Source organism: Arvicanthis niloticus, chromosome 2 (assembly GCF_011762505.2).
Source record: "Arvicanthis niloticus isolate mArvNil1 chromosome 2, mArvNil1.pat.X, whole genome shotgun sequence".
NCBI classification, from domain to species: Eukaryota; Metazoa; Chordata; class Mammalia; order Rodentia; family Muridae; genus Arvicanthis; species Arvicanthis niloticus.
Window position 1 is genome coordinate 17,652,817 of NC_047659.1, and position 8,598 is coordinate 17,661,414.

The window sequence follows — 8,598 nt, forward strand, 5'->3', positions numbered from 1 at the left end:
GAATGAGCTGCCTCTTCCCACCTGCAGGCAGGGCAGCCAGCACTGGGGCTGCTCTATCTTGGGGAGATTTGGGTGGAGGTGGGAGTGGGTTGGGGTTGGGAGTTTAACAACACGTGACTCTTCTCAAAGCCATAGGGTCCACAGACAAAACCCCTCAGATGGGGCTAGGGACAGAACCAGTCTTAGGTTATAGACTAGATGCTTTAAGACATGTCTAAGAACTTGGTACCTAAGTGGAAATATCTGACACAGGCCCTAGGAGGGGCATCAGAGTCCCAGGGCCTCACTGGGAACGCCAGATCCCTACCTGCAAACCATGGCTTGCTGGCATCTCAGGATGTGGCTCTGACTTTTCGGGCAGTGAACAGGTATCTTGCAGCCAGACCTCCAGGCCCTAGGGGCTGGGTATCTTCCACACTTGTAGACAGGAAAGGTAGGCTCCAGGACTCAGGAGTAGGTATGGACCGCCAGACAGATGGGAGAGCCGCACACCTCCCTCTACGGTTGTTACCTCTAGAGCAGCAGAAGACTTCCTTTTGAGTTCTTCACACTTTCTGAATTAGCAAATCTGATGGCCAGTCTTTCGGTTCCTTCAACTGCAGCACTGCTCACAGTTGATGGGCTGCTGGCAGGGCGCATACATGCTGCAGCATTTCTGCTTCTTTTTGCCTGAGCTGATGCCAGAAGCCAGCTCTTCCTGCATGAGGTACTCGGCTAGGCCAGCCATGTGCAGCACACTCTCAGCCAAGAACACACCAGCTGGGGTCATGATGAAGAGGCCTGGATTGATGGGGAAAGCTCCCAGATGGGGGAAGTCGGACTGGCCATCGAGGGCTTAGGTGCCAGCCATAGCCTCCATGTCAGGCAGGCCAGCACCAGCCTTGCTCATCAGTGGTAGGTGATCCTGCACCACGCGCATAAGAATCTCTGTGGACTGTGCGAACTGCTGCAGCGTCAGCTGTCCGTCCGCTGCCAGCTCTGTGGCCCACTCTGCCTTGCTCAGCAGGCTGGCCACAGCACCATTTTTGTGCTTTGAGGTAGGGTTGCTTTTGTCTACTGCCATGGCCACAGCCAGGTCATGACCATTGGCCAATAGGGAGGCTGCCGCTGAGGTTGCCTGTCAGCAGTCCCCTCCTCCCTTCCCCGCCCGACACCCCCACCATCCTGCTTCCCGAGCCACCACTGCTATCAAAGGAAGAGTAGTGGGATAGTGGGTGGGAGTGACGCAGGCAGGCTCTTGTTGAGGGGTTCACTGGTGATACCACTCTGTCGCTCAGGGGGCAGGGCATCGTCTGCCACTGAGGCCATCCCGCAGCAGCCACTTTTGTCTATTCCTCCTGCCTTTTGGCCACTGCTACTGCTGCTATTGGTGTTACTGCTGCTTCTACTGCCACCGGCGTCCTGGGAGCCACCGCCGAGCCGCGAGTCATCTGAACCGCTCTTGTTTTCTTTTTTAATGTTTATTTTATTCAAACTAGATTTTGTGTATTATTTTTGAGATCGACAGTGATGTGCATACTGTATTTGATAGCTTTCTGGTTGTGTTCAGCTATAGTATAGCCAAGGAAAAATTAAATTTTATTGTCATCTCTTCTGGCTTACTCTTGACCCATACAATATATCTAATCAATCAGTAGGAGAAGCAATTTGTTGCAATCTCTATTTTCCAATACAATTCAACTAAGTCGGAAGGAAGGATGAAAAAATAAGCCAGCTATACTCTAATACAAGTCCAAGGAACCTTTAGTTTTATGGCTTTAGTAACTGAGTTTTCGAGCTACTCAAATAATCTCTTAACTTTTAAGGAATCAAACTGTTTCAGTGTTGAGAATGGCTGACATCTTCTTTCCAGACAAACTATATTTTGATTGTACAATTCTCTATCAGTGTAGTTTTGTCCCTAGAAGCTTTCTTAGTACATAATGGAATAGCAAGACTTTGGGACATAAGACTTGCTTGTAAATGACCCTAATTCCCAGTGATGCATTTAAGATATCAATATGTATAATCTTACTTTTATACTGCAGGGAGTTTTCCTTTGAGCATTTGCAGGCAGTGTTTGAAAACAGAAAGGTGTGTTAGAAATCACTGGTATCCATCCCAGACTTTAAAAAAGAATATGATAATACTTATACACTAATCTCATGTTTATTATGTGAGTTTTAGTAGCAAAACAAAAATTTAAGACTTTTCTAGAAGCTATTGTGGTTAATGAGGGCATCAAACACCTTAGTCTTTCTTTTTTATTTTTTGTGGTTTTCAAGTTTAAAAAATACTCCACATAACCACCTACACATTTGCTCTACAGAGTCAATTAAGGAAATTAAGCCAAATGTCCCAAGTCTTCCTAAAATGGCTCATATAAATACAAAACTAGCTATTTCATTTTAAAGAAAATCAGAGGGTTTATATTGGAATTGACTTTAGCACTTTAAAATTCATCATTTCATTTCCAAATATGCTATCCATTATACCTTAGTAAGTCACGATGAGGTACTACTGCCCACTTAATAGCATATATGGTATAGTTTGGAATGCTGCAGTCATTATGCATAGCAGCCAATATTACTTAAGATGGCCTCCTTCCTGGAGTCTTAATGTTCCCCAAAGTAATCACAAAGGTGCTACTGTTATGTAAACACCTGCCTATCAACACGAGAGCTTATCACATCTGGCCTATCTTCAAGAGGTATAGGGTGATCAGTCAACCATAGGCCAATTTCGGACTGTTTACCATAGGAAGAAAAGTCACAAATTCAATTAGCTAGCTATCCCATGTGTTGCTGAGTTACCTGCACATGGTTAATAGCTGTTTTCTGAGGTTAGAACATAGTGTTTCCTTTGGGGGCAATGCATGATTTTTACTGGTGATAAAAAATGGAAAGTAGTGAATATTTCAGAGAAATATTAAAATCTCTACTAGAGTGAATTTCTTATAGTAAATATTATTTTTAATGTGGATATTTGAAATTTTATTCACTATAAAGGTGATTTGGTAAGCATTATACGGGCAGTGGTGAAGAGTAGAGATAACAGAATAATTGATGCATTAGGGTTCTCCAGAGTAACATAACTTACAAAATGAATATATATGTATATATATATTCATATATATATATATGTATATATATATACACACACATATATATATGAATATGTATATATGTAATATATGTATATATATGTATATATATATATTCATGTATGCATATATATATATATATATATATGCATACATGAGACTTATAAAAATATGTTACAAGTTGCAGTCTAGATAATGACTGGTTATGAATAGAAAGTCCAAGTATCCAGTAGTTCCTCAGTCAACAAGGCTGGATGTCTTAGCTGGTCTTTAGTATATGTTGGAATCCTGAAGAGAAGACCCTAATGACAGTGAAGTAATAGACTTGGTCACAAGGTGATATGAAGCAGACAAAGAGCAAAAAGCAAAAGCTTCTTTCTTCCATGGTCTAATATAGACTTCCAGATGAAGGTGTGGCCCAGGATAGTGGTAGTTTTCCCAACTCAAATAATCCAGATTAAAGGAGGTTTATTCCCAACTCATAAGATGCTCAATTAAAGGCATGTCTTATATTACTAATTCGAAATAGATTTTTCTATTCCAAATTAAACAACAATTTCTCACAGTTATTTCCTCCAGATGTAGTCAAGTTGATAATCAAGAATAGCCATCACAAGTCTACCCTTTGTCACCTTTGAACATAATCATATCTCCTTATTTTGTAATTAAATTCCAAATGAAAATAACAATCAGCTCTTAATATCTAAATATAATATACCTATCGCACATACAATCACAAATAAATTATAAATTTAGCATAGATGACAATGTCTCTTGAGGGACATTCTTAGCATCAGAAACTTAATATGATAATTATTGATATTCTCTTAATTGATGTTATGTCACATGATAAAGAAGGGCCAAAAACAAATATCTGTGTTGAGGTCTGCCCCCTAGCATAGTTGTAGTTATTTTGTTCTATGCCTGTCATTTCTTTCATATTGTTTCTGAAATATGCCTTCCAGTCATTGATGAAGAAAAATAACTTTATTTAGAGCAGGGTCATGCTGACCATATACCATGTTATGTTCAGCATAGGTTTGTAAATCTTATGAAATTTTCAACCATAAGCTTCACTTAGGACCCATCAAATAAAGGTCAATATGAACTGTTATGTTTAAAATGGCTTGAATCAGTCAAACTTTGTTCCTTCGTGGACAAGCAGTTTGACCTTGGCTAGCCAACTCTCCCCAATAAACCTCTGCTGATTGCATTCAAGTATGGTGTCTTGTGATCTTGGGGTGGCCGTGATTTCCTGAGACTTGAGTAAGGGCCTCCCGAGTTTGGAGATCTTCATTTGGGGGCTCGTCCTGGATTTTGCAACCACCCTAATATCCAAGAACTCCACTGGGAGGTGAGGGGAACATCCGCAGTTTTCTGTCTGGTTGTTGTGTTACCATTTGTCTAAATTGTCTGATTTCTCGTGTGCCATTTTGTATAGGTTTGTCTAAGTTGTTTGGTTTCTAAGTCGTTTGTGCCCGTCTGTCTGAATTATTTGGTTTCTGAAAAGTGCACTTAGGGTTTAGACTGGCAGCTGTTTCTGTCTTGTGAGGGGCAGTAAACCATTTCTGTCTCAAGAGGAGATAAACGAGAGGAGAGACATCTGGGGGTTCATCTAGGTTCCCGAGAGGATGTGGAATCCCTCTCTGCTGGCACTGGGTTCATCTAGCTGCCGGAGAGGTTGTGGAATCCCTCTTGGCTGGCACTGGGGTCATCTAGGTGCCGGAGAGGATGTGGAATCCCTCTCGGCTGGCACTGGCGATTGAGACAGGCTTTTGTTAGTCTCTTTGGGTGTTAACAATGGGGCAGAGAAGAAAGGTCAGAAATGGCCACTGAAGCCTAGGGCATCGGTTGCTGTGCTCCCACTTGTTGTGCTCTCATGGCAGTGTATCTATTTTTGGGTTGTTCATTGCTGGCGTGTTAGAAATCTGTTAGACTTGGTCCAGCATAGGCTGGCCAAGTCATCTGAATCTGTTAAATCTGAATCTGTGAAGACTGACTGCATTGTCTGGTTATTGGAGTCTTACTTGAGAGGCAGGCAGGTAGATTTTTGGCTGTCTTTCTATACCTTTATTGTGTAACTTGGTCTCTGCACCCATGGCAGTTGCGAGAACTGTCTGTATCATCTGGTTTATGTATCACCTGGTTTGTGTGAGAGGGGTGAGCTATCTGTTTGTGTGTGTGTGTTTTCTTGGCAAATTGTCTGTGTGTTAGCCATTAATCTGTGTTAAACATCCTGAGTTAAAAAGAGATAACATGATTGCCGGCAGAGAAAGAGATGAAGCCACCAGTACAAGAGTGCTGCTGCAGAGCAGAGAGTTGGGCAGGTCCTTTAGTAAGGGGCACCAACTGCGGTTTGGGTTTGGACAGCCCGCCTACCACATGTAGGGTGCTCACTAGATAACACCACATGGAGGGCGCCCTCGCCCAGCTCCCACTTGGCTGGAGACAGCTCGTGATTCCCCAGCACAGCCCCCTTGAACCACCCAGCCATGCAAGTTGGCCAATACCTAATTTGGTGTGTGTGACTGTACTGGGGACCTCGGGGTCGCTGCTGTAATAAATCGTGGCTTTCCACCTGCCGCCTATGAAGATAGATAGGGCCTAGGTGATTAAAAACCTGGCAGTAGAGCCAGGGCAGCTGGACAAATAGCCCCCCTCCCCCGCAAGATTATTCACCTGAGAGTTATAATTATATATTTTTTATTAAAATAGTGAGTGAATAGCGCTGAGATTTTGAAAAAAGAAAAAGTGAATAAGTAGTGCTAAGACAAGTCACGTGACGTGACTCCAGCTTAACGCTGAACCAACAAACCTGCCTGTAGACAGGTCAGACAGGTCAGGCAGGTTGCCTACTACAAAAAGTTACAGTCTGTCCTGAGTCAGAGAGCCAAAAGAATGGCCTCCATTTTGGTACAGTTACAAATTTATAGTAAGAAATAAGTTAGTTATCAAAACAATAGATAGGCCAGGATCCCTCAGAGACCTAGATCTAGTGGCCAATATAGTCACCTAGATAAATCTAGTAGAGGAATACCCTTCCCCCGATAAAAGCCTTTCTTCCGCAAGACCCTAGTAGGTTCTGGTCTCCAGGAGTGAAGAACAAGAGAAGATACCAGAAAAAGAATGTTCTCTCAGACATGGAGACTCCATCAATTGATCAGGCTGTGGTCAACAGTGGGTTACAGAAGGTAAGGAACACCCAAAGGCCCATGCCAGATCCCATTGATAGATCTTGAGAGAGAGAGAGAGCTACATGAGACCCCACTAATTTTCACCAAGGCACATGAGGTTAAGCAGGGATCAGATGAGTTGCCCTCAGCCTTTCTAGACATTCTGTCAATATAGGCAAGGCTTTAGAGGCCAGAGAGACTACAAGACAAATCATTAAAAGGCTTAGTGTAAGTTGCTGAGAAAGTCTAGAAGAAAGGAGTGGAGAAGAGAAGTGGAGAAGGTTTAGTGTAAGATAAAAGGTTTAGTGTAAGTTGCTGAGACTAGAGAGTGGTAAAGAAAAAAAAGGTGACAGGAAAGGAATTTACAGAAAGCAGAGAAGAGGGACTACAATCAAAGAGAGATAAACTCCTTGCAAAAGACCAGTGTGCACATTGCAAGTGAAGGAGTCAGCTTCGGGGTCCAAGAGGGCCCCAACAAATAGAAGCCAGGGTCAGGAAATCCCAGGCCTTGAAAAACACCCCAAATGGTGAAGATATTAGCTCTGTGTGAAGACAGTGATTAAAATAGACAGGGTCCTCCTCCAGGCCAATGGGCCAAAATATATTCATGGACTACCTGAAAAAATGGTGGACTAAGAGATGGGCTGGGTATCCCATTCATTTATGGTCATCCTAGACTGTCCCTACCCTCTGCCGGGTTGAGACTTACTCCCCAGGAGGGGGCCCAGATACACTTCCTATCTGACGGGCTGCAACTAACTGACAAGAACTCACAGGTAGAGGAAAGGCTTCTCCTACTGACTCTGGCTGGGAGCCGAGGTAACCTGCTTTACAGACAGGAACAGTTTTCTCCATGCTGGTCAGAGACAAGCCAGTGCTACTGTGGTGGACACAAATGTCATCTGGGATAACTCCTTACCCCTGGGATTGTCAGTGCAGAGAGCAACCTTGGAACTTGGGGCCAACAAGAAAATCAACATCTGCATGGACAGCAGGTATGCTTTTGCCACAGCCCATGTCCACAGGGCTATATACCAAGAGAGGAAACCCTGATGAAGCCAGCAGCTGTAAATATTCGTCACCCAGGACACCAAAATGGAGGAGACTCAGTGGCCTGAGGCAATAACCGGACAGATCAAGTGGCTTGATACAGTAGCCTGTCCTGGTTTTGGGCCTAAGAGATGGCCTCACTTAAAACACAAAGTAAGAGAAAGAACTCAGGTTACTAGCCATCCTGCCAGCTACTATCTAGAGGAAAAGAGGCAATGGTGCACACAAGAAGGGAGAACTATACTCCCCAGAAAACAAAAGACTTACCAGGCTAAAAGCACAGATGGACTCTTAAGATATGAGTGCAACCAAGCAGCCAAGAGATTTAAAGCATATAATGGACCTCAGGTTTTGGGCCAGAGAAATAATAAGACAGTGTATATGATATGCCAGCAAGCAAAGGCTTATGAGACTTAGAGTAAATAAGAAAATACCTAGAAGAAAAAAGCCTAGAATAGAGACCTTCCCGAGGTTTCAAGTGTCCTAGGTAATTAGATCAGATAGCAGTTTTACTTTTGTTTTTAAGGTAAGTCAGGAATTGTCAGAGATATTAGAGACTAATTAGAAGTCTAACCTTAGAGACAGTTTGTACTGTCTCTAAAGTTCAGGACAGGTAGAGAGAATATACGGTACCCTAAAACTAAATTGCCCTCGGGAACTGGCACTGGCTAGAGTGTCCCTTGTCCTTGTTCCACACCCAGAATGTCCCTTTTGTGTGAGAAATGATTTTTCAGGCTACTAAGTGACTGTTCCTGGTGCTGTTGACCATCCAACCTCCTTGAAGTTCACCACCACCTGTGCCTGATGACAACTGGAGAACAGCCTGAGAAACCCCCTGCTGTTTAGCTCAAGGTCACCTGCTGTCCTACAAGGCCAAAGAGCAGCAGGCCTTGACTCCTGAGACATCCCCATCCTAGACACAGGGGTAATGCAGCCTTAGAGGGTGTGGCTTAGGGTGTGTACACTCAAAGTTAAATGACAGCTTGTGATTCCAAGATTGAAATAGAAATGTGAATCTAGAATTATATAGATTTGTTCCTTTTGCAATTTCTCTTTATTATATATGTGATTTTATGTGTATGTAGACAACCATGTGCCACAAAATATGTAAAAGTCAGAGGACAACTTTGAAAGTGTGTTTGAAAGGAATAAAAACTTTTTGAGACCCCCTAAAAAATAAAATAAAATAAAATAAAATAAAATAAAATAAAGTGGCTTGAATCAGGGCTGACCACTAGGCAGCACTTTACACCTATGTAAGAGGTTATTGTAGTTTTTGTTTTGTTTATTTTT

At 42.8% G+C, this 8,598-nt stretch overlaps 1 pseudogene; it reads right to left on the reverse strand.

Moving 5' to 3' along the window:
• Positions 1 to 394: 394 nt before the first annotated feature.
• LOC117702898 (CXXC-type zinc finger protein 5 pseudogene) lies at positions 395 to 5,576 on the reverse strand (annotated as a pseudogene).
• Between the last annotated feature and the right edge of the window lie 3,022 nt (positions 5,577 to 8,598).